At 35.4% G+C, this 17,662-nt stretch overlaps 1 protein-coding gene across 1 annotated transcript in view; it reads left to right on the forward strand.

Annotated features, from left to right (window-relative positions):
• The first annotated feature begins 7,222 nt into the window (after positions 1 to 7,222).
• The window catches only part of LOC120424935 (uncharacterized), a 211,274-nt gene continuing 200,834 nt past the window's right edge, over positions 7,223 to 17,662 (forward strand). Inside the window, exon 1 of the mRNA XM_052706163.1 lies at positions 7,223 to 7,244. The gene's annotated coding sequence lies outside the window, so the exon portion shown is untranslated. The remainder of the gene's footprint in view (positions 7,245 to 17,662) is intronic.

Raw genomic sequence — 17,662 nt, forward strand, 5'->3', positions numbered from 1 at the left:
CTTGAAAGTTTAAATGTGATTAAAAATTTTAATTTCGTGAAGATTTTCATCAAACATCTTTGGAAATGAGTAATAAAACGTTCACATTTGACTATAGTAAGGGGTGCTCAAAGTTTTTGAAATGCGGGCCAAATTTGAAGCTTTTATGAGCTTGCGGGTCACCCCTGCTGTAGACCCACATAAGTTTTTTTTTTGTACAAATTTTTATATTACAAATGGGTTATTCCACCTGAAGTGTGCAAGAAAAAATACAAATTTGAAAATTGCCCTCTCCGATCCTGTTCAAATTTGGCAGGGCTGTTGATACTGTCAAAACATGCAAGAATTCCGAATTTTGTCCAAATCGGTCCCACCCCCTCATTTTTGGTACCTCCCCAAAAAATCGACCTTTTGGCGATTTTTGAACGAAACCCCTATTTCCAAACGGCAATAGCTCAGGAACCACAAATCTTAGAAGCTCAATTTTGAAGGATGCATTTCCGTGATCAAAATGTATATTAACATGTTTTGTCTACCTGTATTGCGCAATTGAAAACTTTAAATGGCCGTATCTCAAAACAGTCCCATTTAAAAAAAAATGACCTCACCATCGCATTCCCCTGTCAGTTTTACACAAGAATCATGTTTCGTTTCAGAGATATCGAATTTTAAAGTTTTGAATTTTCGAAATTACCTAAATCAGCCTCATTCGCCGCATCTGCTAGAAGCACACAGGCGCGCTGATCAATATCTGCCACCTGTTTATTAATTGAAATAAGATTTCATTAGCAAATAGGCTAAAATTGAATGCACAACACTGTTGGAAACTGAGGTATAATCGTGAATGTTTATTAGTTAAAAAAATTAATAAAACAATATACGGTGCCGGCATGGCGGAAGCACAGTATTATAAATTGAGAACACCCAAGGAAGATTTATACGTAGAAAGTTGTGTTTCACCTTCCTGATTTAGAATATGTTCGATTAAAAATATTCTATCGGTGAAAAGTGCGTTTTACAGAAAAAATGTGTGAATTTCTATGGGGCAACACAGGGCATGAACGGTACTCAGTAGGTACAGGGCAAAATTTATTTTCGGTGGATCTAGCAAGGAATTGTAATTGATCTTATAACTAACACTGAACAAGAATTGTGTATAGGTTGTTTATAGGTTTTATTCTCGTGAAAAAACGATAACAAAGAGTAGAAGGGGGATTTTTGGAAAGATAAATGTAAAAAATCACAAAATTTATTTACTGCGAAGCAGCTAATTCCCAAAAAATAGTTGAAATGATTTCGAACTCTTTGAACTATTTTTTTGCTTTTCAACCAATCCGAATTCTTGGAACACAATACGTTTGCTATCCACACGTATCACAAATATTATGGTTTGTAGCATAAAGCTGAATGTGGAGGATTGCTGAATGGAACTTTTTCTTTACCGTCCATGGCAAATGCTCTAGTGCATTAACAGTCTGGACCCGATACCTGATTTTTCTGTTACTTTCTTATTGGAACTCCATATAAACTGTAACGGGAATCACAGGCATCGGGACTTCACTATTAAAAATGAGCCAGTAAATATTCCTTAAAGAAAATATAGATTGTTAAATGTATTAGTTATTTCATAATTGTGTAAAATAATAACATAAATAAATTATCTCCCAGAACACCAGGTAGTAAATATTTATCAGCGCGCTATTGTGCTTCTAGCAGGTGCGGTGATTTAGGTAATCTCAAAAACTCAAAACATTGTGCTGGAACTTAAAATGGAATTTAAAAAATAAATACGGCTATTTTAAGTTTTCAATTGCGCAATACAAGTAGGCAAACATATTAATAGAAATTGTATCACGGAAATGGATTCAACGTCCAATTTCCTTCAAAATTGAGCTTAAGACCGACCATCTAAGATTTGTGGTTCCTGAGCTATCGCCGTTGGAAAATAGGAGTTTCGCTCAAAAATCGCCAAAAAGTCGATTTTTTGGAGATGTACCAAAATTGAGGGGGTGGTCCGATTTGGATGAAATTCGGGATTCTTGCATGTTTTGACAGTATCAACAGCCCTGCCAAATTTGAACAGGATCGGAGAAGGTTATTTTCAATTACTGTTTCGCTTCAGCTGGAATGATCCAAATACCAGTGCTTAAATCAAAAGAAGTTTCCCATCCATAGCAACGGAATTTTTTAACGGGTGTACTGACACATCACACAGACGACCTTGTTTAACCGTCACGACACTACAGGTATGAGATGTATGAATTTGATGAGTTCTACCTTAGATGGCAATCACTTGAAATTTGGCTCAAATCCTCCCAACATATTTTTCCATACAAAAATATGGTAAAAATCATTAATCAACACGGACAAGGTGAATTATACAAACACAAACTGATTGAGTAGAAATCTCGCAAAAGAGAATGCCAAGGGCATGCTGTAGAGCGAATAGTTTATATTTATGTATTTTTTCCTTTTGTTTTTTTTTTTTGCACTGTTCACTGTTGGAAGTGATGTTTCAGAAACATTAAAGTATTTTTCAGGCAGTTCCAAAAGTAAATTTTACAAGACGAATTTTAAAGACGTAATTTTCGTGCAAAAACATACCTAAACTTCAAATAACTCTCAAATCGGATTTGTTCTAAAATCGTTGCTAAGTTTGTTGAGCTTGTCCCCAACCCTTAAAACATAATTAACTTTTACTGATTAGATACTGATAAATTGCCCACATCGTAGAAAAATCACTTTTGCCCAATGTCACCTCTACAGGCGGAATGAAATTTTTCTAAACAATTACAAGTACGAGCACAAAAGGCAGCTCGCGTTTGGTGGATTTTTTTTATTGAAGTACCAAAATATGTGCCCTGGCATCCAGCTTTAAAATCGATCATCGTAAAATGGAAAAATGGCAATTACCATTGCATTGGCCAACCCAGTATCAATTTGTTTCTCGATAATTTATTAGCAATGATGTGACTGGAAAAGCAACGAGTTTCAATTATATACCCCAATATCAGGTGGATACCCACGCATTTTTTTTATGAATTATTCAGTTCCTGTGATATGTTTGGTGGTTTTATGAAACTTTATTTTAAAACACAATTCGAATTGCAGTCTGTAGGATCGACTAATTGAATGCCCTATCATTTTAACGACACGAGCTATTTAAGAAAAATAGTTAATATTTGTTCTAATTTTAAGTATCGTTGGATCAGTCAAACTAGAGCTCAGCTAAACAAAATACTTTATACTTGCTATGGTGCAATAAACCTAAAAGTATTGGAACATGTTTTTTTTCGTTTCATAACTCCCAAGGGATATTGGATATTGTGATTGATGTTGAAAATATTATAAAGGTGTCTAACCCATAGTTGATGTTGCTTCATTGGGCACAGAATTGGCAGAGCTTAGAACAAATATGTCATTACATTGCTCTCGCCAGCACAAGTCAAGCAAAAACGACACAATCAGGTGCGGAGCGGTTCACGAAGGGATGCAACGTGAAATTGAATTAAACGGCAATACAATAAAGCATCCAGCATTTGGTGGTGGCAGTATTGCACATTTGTGCATTTCACACTCTCATAGTTCTGCACATTGTGGATCGATAGAACATCGTCGTAAATAAAGCTTGATTAAACGTTGTTTATTAATAGTCGATAAAGTCCAATATCGAAGTGGGATATTTTATAGTTTCATATTGTGGTTGCTTTAATTCCTAAAATAAATAGATTTTGAGACCGTAAACTACATAAGAATGTAAATTGAATGAGAGCATTATGTTTTTTTTCTTGTGAAAATTTCGTTATTTTAGTTTTTTTTCATAGCCAAACTGACTTCTAGTTAAAAGCAGCTATAAAAATGAGGAATGCAAATCGTGTCATTCGTGTCATCATTCAAATTGATAATTTGTAATTTGTCATCAATCAAATCTGTTTTTTTTTTTCTATTATCTTTTTTTTTTAATATAGAATGAATGTAAGTATTCAGCGTATCCTGCTCCAATGGACAGAACGCGTGACCAGAGTACACTTGATTTTAGGTTCAAAGTCTAATGATAAAACTAACCAGACCAAAAGTTGAAAAGCCAATTTCATTAGAGCCCGTCGGTAACTATCAGCACCACCCACTACATTTGCATGTGTGCCTGCCTCTAAGGACGCCATTTTTCATTTTGTTCTGTTACAATACACACAAATTTTCCCCGTCCTTCATGTGGATGCGCAGTAGACACAATCAATATTTTGCGCCAAGATTAAAGGCTCCACCAAATGCTTAGAAAGAAACTGCGTTAAATTCTGACATTTAAAATCATAGTCTATTTTATAACAAATATCTAATGCTAACTAACCCAAAAACCAACAACAAAGTAACCCTGCTGCGGTTTTGTTTGTGTAATAAATATTTGAATATTGCAAAAAATAAAACAGTATCAACAAATCACAACAGAAAAGCCGTCGTGCGCATTGACGACGGGCTCGGTTCCTCTTCAATATCAAAGCATGCCATGTGCGCTGTAAGGATACTTTCAGTCATTCAACTGGCAGCCGGCGGCGGCGGCGACAATGACGGCGTCGCGATGCTCGGCATCCAACCAATACGAGAAGGCAGCTCTCAAGAGTGTGCGTTGCAGTTTACTACAAACATATGATTCCGTCATGCATTTTTTACTAGTATCGATTTTGTTCATTAAATATTTATTATTAAATCATATGGCAAGCGTGCAGTATTCGAGAGTTCCGTATCGGAAGTACAAAATTCTAAGCTGTGAATTCAGAAATTGTTCCTTTTTGAAGTACAAATCTGACATTTTTTAAACAGAGCAATTCTCTGAGATTTCGGTCATTCGATTTTTTTGTATTTTTTAATCCGACTGAAACTTTTTTGGTGCCTTTGTATAAGAAAGAAGTAAAGCCATGTTGCATCATTAGTTTGTCCATATAAATAATTTTCCATACAAATTTAGCAGCTGTCTATACAAAAATGATATATTTGAAATTTGAAAAATCTGTATCTATCGAAGGATTTTTTGATCGATTTGGTGTCCTCGGCAAAGTTGTAGGTATGGATAAGGATTACACTGAAAAAAATGATACGCGATAAAAAATGGTGATTTTAAATTTGTTTGCCACTAAAACTTGATTTGCAAAAAAACACTATTTTTAATTCTTTTTATTTTTTTTATGTTTTAGGGGACATCAAATGCCAACTTTTCAGAAATTTCCAGAATGTGCAACAAATCTTTGATCGAGTTATGAATATTTGAATCAATACTGACTTTTTTGAAAAAATCGAAATATTGGTCGCAAAAATTTTTCAACTTCATTTTTCGATGTAAAATCAAATTTGCCATTAAAAAGTACTTTATTGAAATTTTGTTTTCAAGTTATAGCCATTTTTAGGTAACTTTTTTGGAAAATCTTCCCAGTTATTCATTTTTTAAAATTAGTGGCCATGTTTACCCACCTCTAAAAAAAATTTTTTTGAAGAGCAGAGAAGTCGCTGAGATGGAAAATTGAATTTGGTAGAGAGTTCCAAAACCGGAAATGGATTTTATTTGTATTTTTGCAAATTCAATTTTACATGCCGAAGACACCAAATTAATCAGAAAATTTACTCAAAAGTTACAGCTGTTAAAATATTTACGTGACATTTTTGTATGGACTGCTGCCAAAATTGTATGGAGATTTGTATGGGTGAACCAATGACACAAAATAGCTTCTTTGGTCATAGGGGAGGCCCCCACAAAATTTGAGCCAAATCATAAAAATACAAAAATAAAAATGGTCGAAATCAGCCGATTTCGTAGAGAATTCGTCAATTGATGTTAACTAAGCCTCACCCAAACAACCCACCATTTTCTTAGGTCGATATCTCAGCAACTAATGGTCCGATTTTCAATGTAAAAGTTTGAAACATTCGTGAATTTTTCCGATCTTTTTGGAAACAATATTTTCAATTTCTTTGAATCAAGACTTACATTTCAAAAAGTCGTGATATTGAATGTTTGGCCCTTTGAAATGTTAGTCTTCATATAAAAAAAAATGAAAATACCATGAAGATGAATAACTGTGACTATTATCAAAAAAGTTACCTAAAAATGGCTTTAACTTGAAAACTTTATCAAAATTTCACTAAAATAATTTTTGATTGCAAATTCGATTTTACATCGAAAAACTATGTTGAAAATTTTGTGCGACCAATTTTTCGATGAATGAAGCAATCTGGATAAAAGAACTCAAAACATCTTACTTACTCCACAGAAAAGGTCTAAAAGTGATTTTCGAGTAAAAAACACCTTTTTGACGAGTTTTGAACAAACTGTATATTTTTTAGGAGCAGAAGCGAAAATTTTAGAGCACCAACCGAATATGAGGCCGGATTTCGTGGTCACCTTGTGGCCCTGTTGGTTATCACATCAATGCGACGTTGTCGTTCTTATTTGTCACACGTCGCTTTTTGACGTTGAAAAACGAGAAAAACGTGTATTAATGTTCGACCTTGAATAAACAAAAACTAGAGCACGCAATATAAACAAAAACAAACACGTTTTGTTTGGTTGACCATTCTGTGCATTGTCCCGAAGTTTGGTTGAATATGGTTCCCGGAGTCCCGAGTTATAATTGAAAATGTTTACAGTATTCTAGCTCGTTCCTGTGTCAAACGCGTTCTGACCTGAAATCCCTTTGGCCAGTTGTCACAATTACAGCAATTATCAGAGTGTGTCAAGATAGCACGACAAGATTGAAACTTCTTTCACATAAAGAGTGACAACAATTCACGTAGTTTTTTGGTTTTTATTGAATAACTTAGGATTGAAATCGAATTTGTGTAGGCCAAAAGTTAAGGCATTGTGAGCTGCCCAAAATGCACGTGCGACAAGATAGCACGACAACGACAAATTCAAATAAAAAAAAAAGTTTTTTTCCCATACAAATTCCTAACAAAATTTAATCGCTTTGCGCAAGGTGGTGACTTAACCAATCGTTCGCAAACATTGGGTAGTTATTAAGCACCCCAATAGAAACTAAACAAATGCTGTGCTAGAAAATCTACTTGGTTATTACATCCTAATGGCAGTGTTATATTTAAAATATTTATGGTGAACATCAAAATTGACATTATACACTAATTTAATGTTTTTTTAATCTATAAGGATTGTACTGCCGAAAATAATGCCTTCATAAGTGCAGTGCTTCTGGGGACGCGCAGTCCTGTTTTTTCTCGATAATTTTCGTCTCTTATGTGTCGCTGTTTGTGTGCATGGGGTGATTGGTCATAATAATTAAATAATGCCTTCATAAGTGCAGTGCTTCTGGGGACGCGCAGTCCTGTTTTTTCGCGAATAATTTTCGTCTCTTTTGTGTCTCTGTTTGTGTGCATGGGGTGATTGGTCATAGTAATTGAATAATGCCTTCATAAGTGCAGTGCTTCTTGGGACGCACAGTCCGGTTTTTTCGCGATAATTTTCGTCGTAAATGATCGTAAAGAAATATTCCAACTTTCAGTTTTAGTATTAACTCATCAAACTATCGATTTTATGAAGAGTAAAGCGTCATGTATTTACTATTTTTGAAATTTACTCGCGTTATCTAAATTGTAAAAACAGTAAAAAAATACTGATAAGTCCAGCCCATAGCACTACTGCTCGGCTGGCACGCGTACGATAAAAATAAACTATTTTAAATAATCAATTATCTCTCTTTCCGCAGCCGGCTGCCTAAGATTTAAAAAATTTCAACCGATAAACAAAATGCTCATGGTCACATCACTGCCACTCGTGAATCCTGACCTCATACCCATCTACTAACCCCCTCAAAACTCATGTGATACTTTGTCGGAGAAGCAGTCGATTGGGCCGTCTCTATCACTCAAGTATCGGACTAACATTCCCATCCACTTCCCCGTGACCCTACCACTGGTCGTGGCCGGCGCCGGTATTGATCAGCATGATAGGGGCCTTTGAGAAGTTGCGAAGCGAGGAAAGATAGCACCCACTCATCTTCCACGGCTCGTGGATGTAACTTCTGGAGGTCCTGGTCAATAACGGAGTAGAAACTGCGGGTGGGCACCTATGCTTATGCTTATGCTTAATCTATAAGGATTGTACTGCCCTTGGCTCTTAATTGTTTGAAAGTACGGCTGCGATGGCACCGTATACTAATATTTATAAACCTAACTGGGCAGCAACGTCCGAGAGAAAAATGGCCTCGAGTGGTTCCATTCACGGACACAGAGAACACAGCTTGAGATTGGCGAAAGAACTATTCTCTCGAGGTTCATTTACAAAAAAAAGTTCAAACAAAAACGTCAACGTCAAACAAAAACCAAAAGTGTCGACTACGGGAATTGAACCAGAGACCTTTGACAGGCTAACCCGATGACTTAACTGCCTCGGCCACCACAGCTTGTTGACTAAGGAGTGGTCAGATGTCGATGTATGACACTTGTTGGAAATTTATTGTTTTTCAATTGACGAATGAACACATTTGTTATAATGATGTGAGATGCAACGTTGCCAGATTATTTAATGGGAAATCTGTATTTTCTCAAAAATAAATCTGTATTTTATCTGAATCATGTCAAATTCAAAGCCATAGAAGATTTTTTTAGACTTTTCACAACAGATTTAAGCTTTTGAATCATATTAAAGCATAATTCAATTAATAAATTATTGACATTTTCAAATTAAATCATTTTTAAAAAATCTGTACATACAGATTTTTGTGATTTTTGAGATCAAAAAATCTGTATAATACAGATTTATCTGTATATCTGGCATGGCTGGTGAGATGGTAGCATTATTCTTTCGATCTTGGCACTGAGCCCTCAAAAAATTTCGAGGGAACGATTCTCACGACTCTGAATATTGGGTATACTTAAAATCTATGCGCTTGCTTCGGGATTTAAACCAGTCACTGTATCTGCACTGTTATGTGTATCTGCAGATAACGCTGTAAAATGTATTTTCAAACATTTTCAGTCATTGCATGGCTGGTTAATGTTAAAGACTCAAAACTATAGTTTTTTTTTTCAATCTAAATGGTACGATCTACCCCACATTCCCCTGAGCGTCATTTTTGTCATCGATGTGGGTTTCTTGAAGCAATTGGCATAACGCAATCAAATTAGCAAATGGTCCACATTTCACAATTGTGTGATACTCTGAGAACTGCTCGTGAAAGCAATTAATTAAAAATTAAATATGCAGGCGCAACTCGGTTGCAATTTTCTCAAAAGTGTCATAACTCTGAGTCGCTCTATTCTTCTCGTTCCCACATGTCATTCATTCTGTCGCACTTTGGTCATCCCTGGTGACCGTCAGCAATCCTTATTTAATTCACTAGTGTATAGGGAAAACAGTACGCTTCGTTTAACCACCTAACGCATTTAGCGTGTATACTCTTAAATGACGGAGAACGACGACGATGGTCGATGTCGATAATTATGAGGATGTTGGCGCTACGATCGTGGTTAACGATTAAACGACACATTATTTTATAGTACGCGCCTGTGCAGATATGCTTTTTTGCTGCTTTCTGCAAATCATCATCAGACAACCACATAAATGACATGCGTACATCAGAAAAAAAAACCTTTTCTAGACATAACCACCGTTTTATATCCTGGCAGTATATTTGGTAAAGGCCAATCATCCGTTTTCACACAGAGTACGATTAACCCACAAATTTAATTAAAATTATTTAAAATTAATTAACGAGCAATCAGCAAATAGTGTGTTTGTTTCTGTACACACGGATAACCGCAGGAACATAGAGGAAAAGTGTATTGATAATATTGGTTTATAATTGAATGTTAAATGATCTAATATAATTAGACTTTATGTGCAACGCAACGGTTAAATTAAATTACATTCGTTTATACCTATGCATAATTGAAAGATCAATTAATATAGGAGTGGTCCACTATTTGCATTTGCATGTGTGTGTACTCTAGAGAGTCTGAAAGGCATCAAAAGCGCATACATATAGCATACATTGAAATTGGGAGCTGTGAACATCTAACGCTTCGGATGAAGCCAAATGTACAATAAAAATCATGATTCATAATTTTCCTAAGGCCGATGCAAATATTTAAAAAAGTTTTTGTCCCTCGGCCCTGGCCGAGGTCAAGGGGGGGGCAAAAAAATAAAAAAAATATAAAAATTTAAATAACAAGCCATAGTCTTCACATTTAAATGAAAAAAGTGTTTTAAAATGCATTTTACACTAGTTCAGTTGTTTTGCAATCATTAGTTTTCAAAAAATCTAAGATCTGACAAAAACAAAAATTGTATCGAAAAAAAAAAATTTGCATTGAAAATTTTCAAAAAATCTTAAGATTTTTTAATAAACCCCAAACATGCTAAAAATGATTTTAAACGCAGGAGAATGTATTTTAATTTGATTTCAGCTGGTTGCACTTGAATTTTCATTGAAATTTTGAAGTTTATTGTAAAAATATTTTTTTTGCCCCCTGATTTTTCGGGCCAATTTTTAAAAATATTTGTACCAGCCTAATGGCTAACTGAACAAGAGTCAAGAAAACCATTAGGAATAAATTTCAACTCATATTTTCACAACATTGAAGAAATAGTAAAAAGATAACCAAATACAAAAATAAAAAAATATCTTATACAGCGATTCCACCTCAAACCAGCAGGATCCAATTCAAAAGTGTTCCAATTCGATTCAAATTTGGCATAAGGGTTATTTTGCCAAAATAATTAGACCCGTATTTTTTGTTTGGCACTTTGAGTGTTCCTATCCGAAAAGGGGGATCCAAAAAAATGCGTTTTTTACCATTTCACCACACATTAAAAAATATTTATAACTCCGGAATGGTTAAACCAATTTTAGCCCGCCACATTTTAAAAGACATTAGCTAGGACCCGTGGTGTAGAGGTAAGCATGGTTGCCTCTCACCCAGTCGACCTGGGTTCGTTCCCAGAAGGTCCCGGTGGCATTTTTCGAGACGAGATTTGTCTGATCACGCCTTCCGTCGGACGGGGAAACAAATGTTGGCTCCGGTCTTATCAAGAGGTAAGGTCGATAGCTCAGTCCAGGTGTAGGAGTCGTCTCGGTGGAGTCGCTGGTAGGCAGTTGGATTCACAATCCAAAGGTCGTCAGTTCAAATCCCGGGGTGGATGAAAGTTAAGGTGTAAAAAGAGGTTTGCAGTTGCCTCAACAATCAAGTCTTCGGGCACCTAGTTTCGAGTAGGAATCTCGCAATCGAGAACGCCAAGGTAATGCCGTAGAGCGATTTTTTTTTTTAGTTGGGCTCAATGGAAATATGGTTTACGTAACATATTCAAAAAATTATAAGTATCCAAAAGAATTCATTCATCAGTATCCAAAAGAATTAACATCATTCTTCCTTCTTTTTCTGAATTGATACAGGAATCGCTGAAAATAAGATATATTCCACTTCATCAGCGTACTCTAATGAAGTTCTCAATTTTATGTTGACATTCTGCTGCTACAGGTAAAATATATGTGACATCATTCAACTACACGTGCCGTATACAGGTACCAGGTACTTTAAACCTTATTTTAAAATATCGCGCATTATTCTTTTATCTGAAACTTGCTGTAAAAATCGTTTTCGCATCTTTGCGGAACTTTTGTAAAGATGACCTTACTCGTTAGGTTCCATATTTTAAAACAAACCAATTCAAAGTGCAAGACAGTGCTTGAAAGTACTGGGTTAAAAAAGTAAACAATTCATATTTTTCGACAAATAATTTTAGTTTTCGTTGAAAAACATAAAATAAATTTAAAAGTGGTCGACATTATACAAATTTTAAAAGTTCATGTTATAACCTATCTAAAACTTTAAAAATATTAAAAACTTATGGTAAAATCAATATAATATGACCATAACTAGAGTTTTTTTTATTAGGTCCTATAAACATATGAAAGACAATAGTTTATTGGTCCTTTTAAAAAAAAACTCTGGATTTATAGATTGCAGCTTTTCGCTGGAAAAACGGACCTTTTTATTTTCATTTTTGATTTGATATCGTGTATATCGGAAACTTTGACAATTGGAATATTTCTTAGTTCCCAATATAAAGGTCGTCAGTTCGAATCCTGGGTGGAAGGTTCCTTAGAGTTAAAAAGGTTAGGGTTCTCTCCTATTCAAGCCTTCGGACTCCTAGGTTAAGTGGATGGTTTGTTTGTTCGTTTTTTTGGGGATGAACAACTTATTAAGTTGATTAGTTTGAAAATAATAAATAAATTGCTAAACAAACTTAAACACCAAATACAACGGATACCAGGAACATTCCCAAATCTTTTGTTCAATTTGGTATTACTATAGTATAACGCTCTAACGCCCAGAGCTTTGCACCTGTTTAAAAAATAGTAAATGGGTAAATGCTAGTCCAATATCTCTGGAATAGCTTGACTTTGGCCCACAAACATTGAATCCATGCAAAATTTTAAAATTTCGAGTGGTGTATCAGTGCACCACCAGGAAGATAAGGCACTTTTTTTCTGTACCAGCAAAAACTCCATCTTTACAAAAACAAGATTTCATGGCAAATATTAATGTAAATTTGATAAAAGAGATTGGCACTACTTCTAACATAATTTTCTTACTATTTATTCATTGCTAAACCTTTAATAGAACTAGTTAAACTTCTTTCAATAACTCTCTGATATTCCCATACAAGTAAAAAAAATGTAATAACCGATTCTTAGCGGAGCTACACCAAAATGTCACTTTTTTCAATTTTCAATGTGATTTTTAATATGAAAGATTTCATTTTTATTTTGATCCAATAATGGCAATGTGCTTTAAATGCGTTTTCTTACCTCAAAAGCCAAAAATATTGACCAAATATGGTCTGCAAGCCATTGAATGGGAGAGGAGTTTTTTCATAAATCTGCTCCTTTCGTTGTCCCGTCACGAAAAGAAATGGCTGGCAAAAACTCAAATTTCAACCAATTCGTTCAGTTCAAGGAGCAAAAGATTCGTTTTTTAATTTGTGATAATGTGTAGAAGAGCAAAAGCTTTAAAAATCAAGCTGGCAAAACTGTAGCGATTTTGGTAGTGTGCCTTTTAAAAGTCCAGTTTTACGATGTTGTCCCGTCACGCTACATTTTTATTTCAGGGGAAGCACAAGTACTATATGGTTCATTCTGCATGATATTTCTTTGTAGAAAAATCAATTAGCTTTCCAAATATGTAATAACATTGGGGGGTTTCTTCATTTATTTTGCTACTACTACTACATGGATGAAATTTGGTCAGAAATTAGTTTATATGTTTCTTAAAAATGTTCAAAAAGATACTGTTGAAAATATTGCCACATCTTCGAGAAAATCGATCTCAAAGTCTTGGTGCACTGATTCTGCACATTGGCGTTAGAGGGTTAAAGTTAGTGGTTAAAGTTTACTCTATGCCAGAGTATTCAAATCTTAAAGGTGCGTGAAAGTGTTTTTACGTTCGACGCGAACTTTTCGCATTTCCTGGTGAGGTGTGTGTTTCGGTTTTATCAGCGCATCACGAAACATGCTCTCTTTTATGTCTGTATTTTTCATGCACAGACTAGTACGACCAGGCAAGAGCATAAAAGAACGGTACTCATTTTTTTCTTTTCACCTTTTTCTGTCGTCGTCAACTAACTTAGCATGGCTGATGTAGCGCTGCTTTTTGCCATGTGCTCGGCTCGTGAAGTTGGAGCTGCTGCTGCTGCTGCATCGCTTGGCGCGTACGGATGTAGCATCTTCTCTCCAGGGAACGAGTGTGAAAATGTACTTTGCTTGTTTTGACTGACGTTGATCCACCAGTACTGCTCTTTCTCACACTCTCGACTCTCGGTTGTTGTGCGGCCATGGCATATACAGCTTTTAAAGGAACAAAGTATCGGAAAAAGATACCAACATGAGCGCCATGCATTATTTATGCTAGGATTTGGTCCAACATAAGCTACTCTCTGTGCCACTCGCCTACACCTACACAGATGTACACATCTCTACGTGCATTTGCAGCTAGAATAGAAAAAAAAACGTGACCGACCATTCTGCCGGACAGGACCGAAGCAAAACGCATCCACGTACAAACGAATAGTTCTGGCGTAAAATGCATCGTGCATCAGATGTGTATTATTTGCAACGGTAGTCCTCTAACTCTGTGACTGATGTTGGCCTGACCGTCCTCTCCGTCCGTCGGTTGCGTGACATTGCATCGACGCAATCTCTTTGCGCGCTGAATTCGAGAGCAGAACCATACTTCTAGCGAAATGAATTCGTTTCTATGCTGGAGATTATGAATTGTCAAAAAAAGTCTAAATTTCCCCTCTTTTTTATTTGATCAACAAAACATCATACTATTTCCGATGGTACCAAGCCAAAAATGTAGAAATGGAAGTTAAAAATGAATCATACTAGACCATTCCTTTAATACTTTGGGAAGGAAATGTTCCGTCGGAACCCGGGTGCTGAATAGTGGTTCGCAAAACGGCCTCAATTTTGAACTGTCAAAGTGGAACCAATTTACTGTTCGCCAAAAGTAGAGAAAATTGTGATCGATCATTAAAAAATGTTTATTTTTGCTGCAAGAATGAAAAATTTGTGGCTTTTGAAGACCTGGGGTTAAAGTCAAGAAACCTTAAGAAAGTTGGAGGCGAGATCGTATTTTTTTACAATTATGAATGGAAGTTGTTTATGGAGTCGATGCGGTTGTATCCATCCAGATTTTTATTTATTGTTTGATTCCATTTGAAAACCTGGTTTGTGAAAATCCTTTCTGTTTGTTGTATCAGTATCGCTAGAATTAGCGATGTTTTTTTTTTTGCTGGATCAGGAAGAGCTGCAAGATTCCAAAATCAGCCAGGGAATTTATCTGCAACATCGCAGAATTACACTCTCGTCGCAGTTCTTCGTCACCCGTAAAAAAAAAAGAAAAAATCTCTTCTAACCGATCGAAACGCGACAATTTTCCAGCATAAAATGTTGAAAACTAGACAAAATAAATCACATACTACTGATTATAAAACAGCTGATTTACCAGTAAGAAAAAAGTCATGCTTGTGCTTGAATATCCTCCTACTTTGTAGATGTAAACAAAGTGGGATAATTCGAAACTCACGTTACGCATTCTCTCTATTCATGACCCAGGTCTGAACTACCTTCGTTTACAATTATAAAAATTTAATTATGTTATCTTTTAAATGCAAACATTCTAAAAGAATATTATTGAATGTAAACCCAAGAATATATGTGTATAAAAAACGTGAACAATCGTGTTTTTATACAAAGCTTTTCTCTCGACAAATCAACAAACTTCCAAATAGATCGAAACCGCACAGAAAGCAAACTTTTTCAAAGGGGATACCAAGAAATCTAATTAGCTCAAGTTATCGCCCCCTCCAATTCTTTCGTCCAACAAGAAAAACTCCATCTATCTGAAATATGTTTCACACAAACATCGGCAAGCGTAGAAAGAAAATAGGCTATGAATATCCGAACGTAACCAGATACTTTATTGCATCTTAAGTACCAATTTATGTGCAATCAAACTTTTCTCTTTTGCGATTGCCATGTGTTTGCGTGCACGAGAAGTGATAGATTCCCACAAACCACCAGTTTCAATGGTATTATGTTAACTCTTAGCTCGTGGTAAGAAGAGTAAGAAACAAATTTCGTTTGTAAGGACATAATCCAGTAAAACTTTGTTAAAGAAATATGCCTTTTTAGCTACTGTTTTATTTCTCTCACCAAGAGTTAATCTTAAAATCAAATAGAAATTTATTCGAGAGTCGGTTGCGGGAAATGAAGACACGCGGATGCTGTGCAGGATTTTTCGTGTTTCGAGCGTAGTTTTTTTTGTGATTGGTGTTTTTTTTGTGCTTTAATTAAGATTACATTAATTGTTTTGTGATTTTCAAAGCCCATCCTTGATCAGAAGGCACCGCCGGTTTAGTTCGTTTAAGGGGTTACATACATGTAGAAAATCACATAATTTTATATTACACAATATTTGTTAAATCCACTCAAAAGATGATTATTAATCACTCCTGAAAGTTTCATGAAGATATTTCATGATTAAACTGAGTAAGAGACGATGCTCAAAATTTGCCATGCGCAAAGCGGGCTGTCAAACTTTGCTGGCGTTTTTCTCTAAACCCCGAGTTGATTTACGGTTGCCACGATATCTCGAGATGGGATCGACAAAATTGGTTGAAATTTGAGGTGAAGACTCTCAATATGTATCACGTGTGCATGACGAAGCCAAATTTTTAAAATTTGCTTTTTAAAAAAAAAATACAAAAATCAAAAACTAACGATTTGTTATATGAAAAACACAAAAATATTTGTATCTTTTATTAAAATAAACTTTTTGAAAATCTGGCTTCGTCATGCTTCGTCGGTTTAACGAGTCTTCCCAAACATTTTGAGCCGATTTGGTCAAGACAGTGTTGAGATATCGTGGCACCCGTTTTTTTGAAACTGCTAACTTGAAATTGCTGTATCTGGGTAATGATGCAACCAACTATCTTCAAATTTGTTTTGTTAGTAGGTGAAAATGTGTATTTTAATGCCCTGACAAAAGAATTTAAAAAAAGTTGAAGTGTGCTCTCATACTAACCTCTGACTTTTTTGCCGATATACATGTATGCAGACATGCATCGGTACTATGAGCTCTTTTTAACGGCACTCAGCTTGTTCTAAATGGCATTTTCGTTTAAAGCAATGTTATGCTTGTTGCTAGGTAAAAATCTCTTGTTTTTGGCTTGAATAATGTGTAGAAAACATTGGTTCATTGGAAAACCCGATTTTAGCTATATTTTCATGTAAATGTTCTCTTAAGCTCTCAAGGAGAACTTCTTAAAAGCTCTTTGAGTGCAATTAAGAGTTCTTAACCTATATCTCGGTTGGGTTTCAAAATAATCTCTCAGGGTCTTCGGGAGCCTAAAAGACAAGCGTAATTAGCGTATTCTAATCACTGGCACAACATGCTGGGTATCTTCTACGTGAAATGCCAAACAAGTTCTTCTAAAAGAGGAGTTAGAGCGGATGCATGTCTGCATGTATGTAACTCCTTAAGTATTTTTTCAATTTCATCAAAATCGTTTACACGGTGTCCTGTTTTCTTTTCATTCAAATTCGTAGATCGCAAGAATTTATCTCAACTTTCAGTTTTAGTATTTAGTATTAAGCGTCTTTTATTTACTTTTTTTTTTTAATTTGCTCGCGTTTTCTAAATTATTTAAACAGGGGAAATATATTGATAAGTCCATTCCAGAGAATTACTGCTCGGTTGGCACGCGTTTGATTAAAACATATTTTAAATAATCAAATATGTATCCTTCAGCAGCCGGCTGCCTGAGACTTAAAAAAAATCAACCGATAAACAAATTACTTATGGTCGCATCACCTACCACAGTGAATCCTGACCACATATCCATCTTACTAAACCCTCAAACCTTTGATAGGGCACATATTTCAACATAAATAATGGTATTTGATGATAAAAACATATTTGGGCCGAATTTTTAATGAAAAAAATCTCTACTTACACACAGCATTCCTTGAACAAACACTGTCATTTTCGTACACTGAAAGCCCGACCATGGTAATTTTAAGAACATTTGCTAAAAATGCTGCTTATTAAATTAACTGTGGCTTTCTGGTGGAAGTAAACGCAAATATGGTAAAATGTACCATGCTTTCACAAA

The sequence above is a fragment of the Culex pipiens genome, chromosome 1 (genome assembly GCF_016801865.2).
Source record: "Culex pipiens pallens isolate TS chromosome 1, TS_CPP_V2, whole genome shotgun sequence".
Classification (NCBI taxonomy): domain Eukaryota; kingdom Metazoa; phylum Arthropoda; class Insecta; order Diptera; family Culicidae; genus Culex; species Culex pipiens.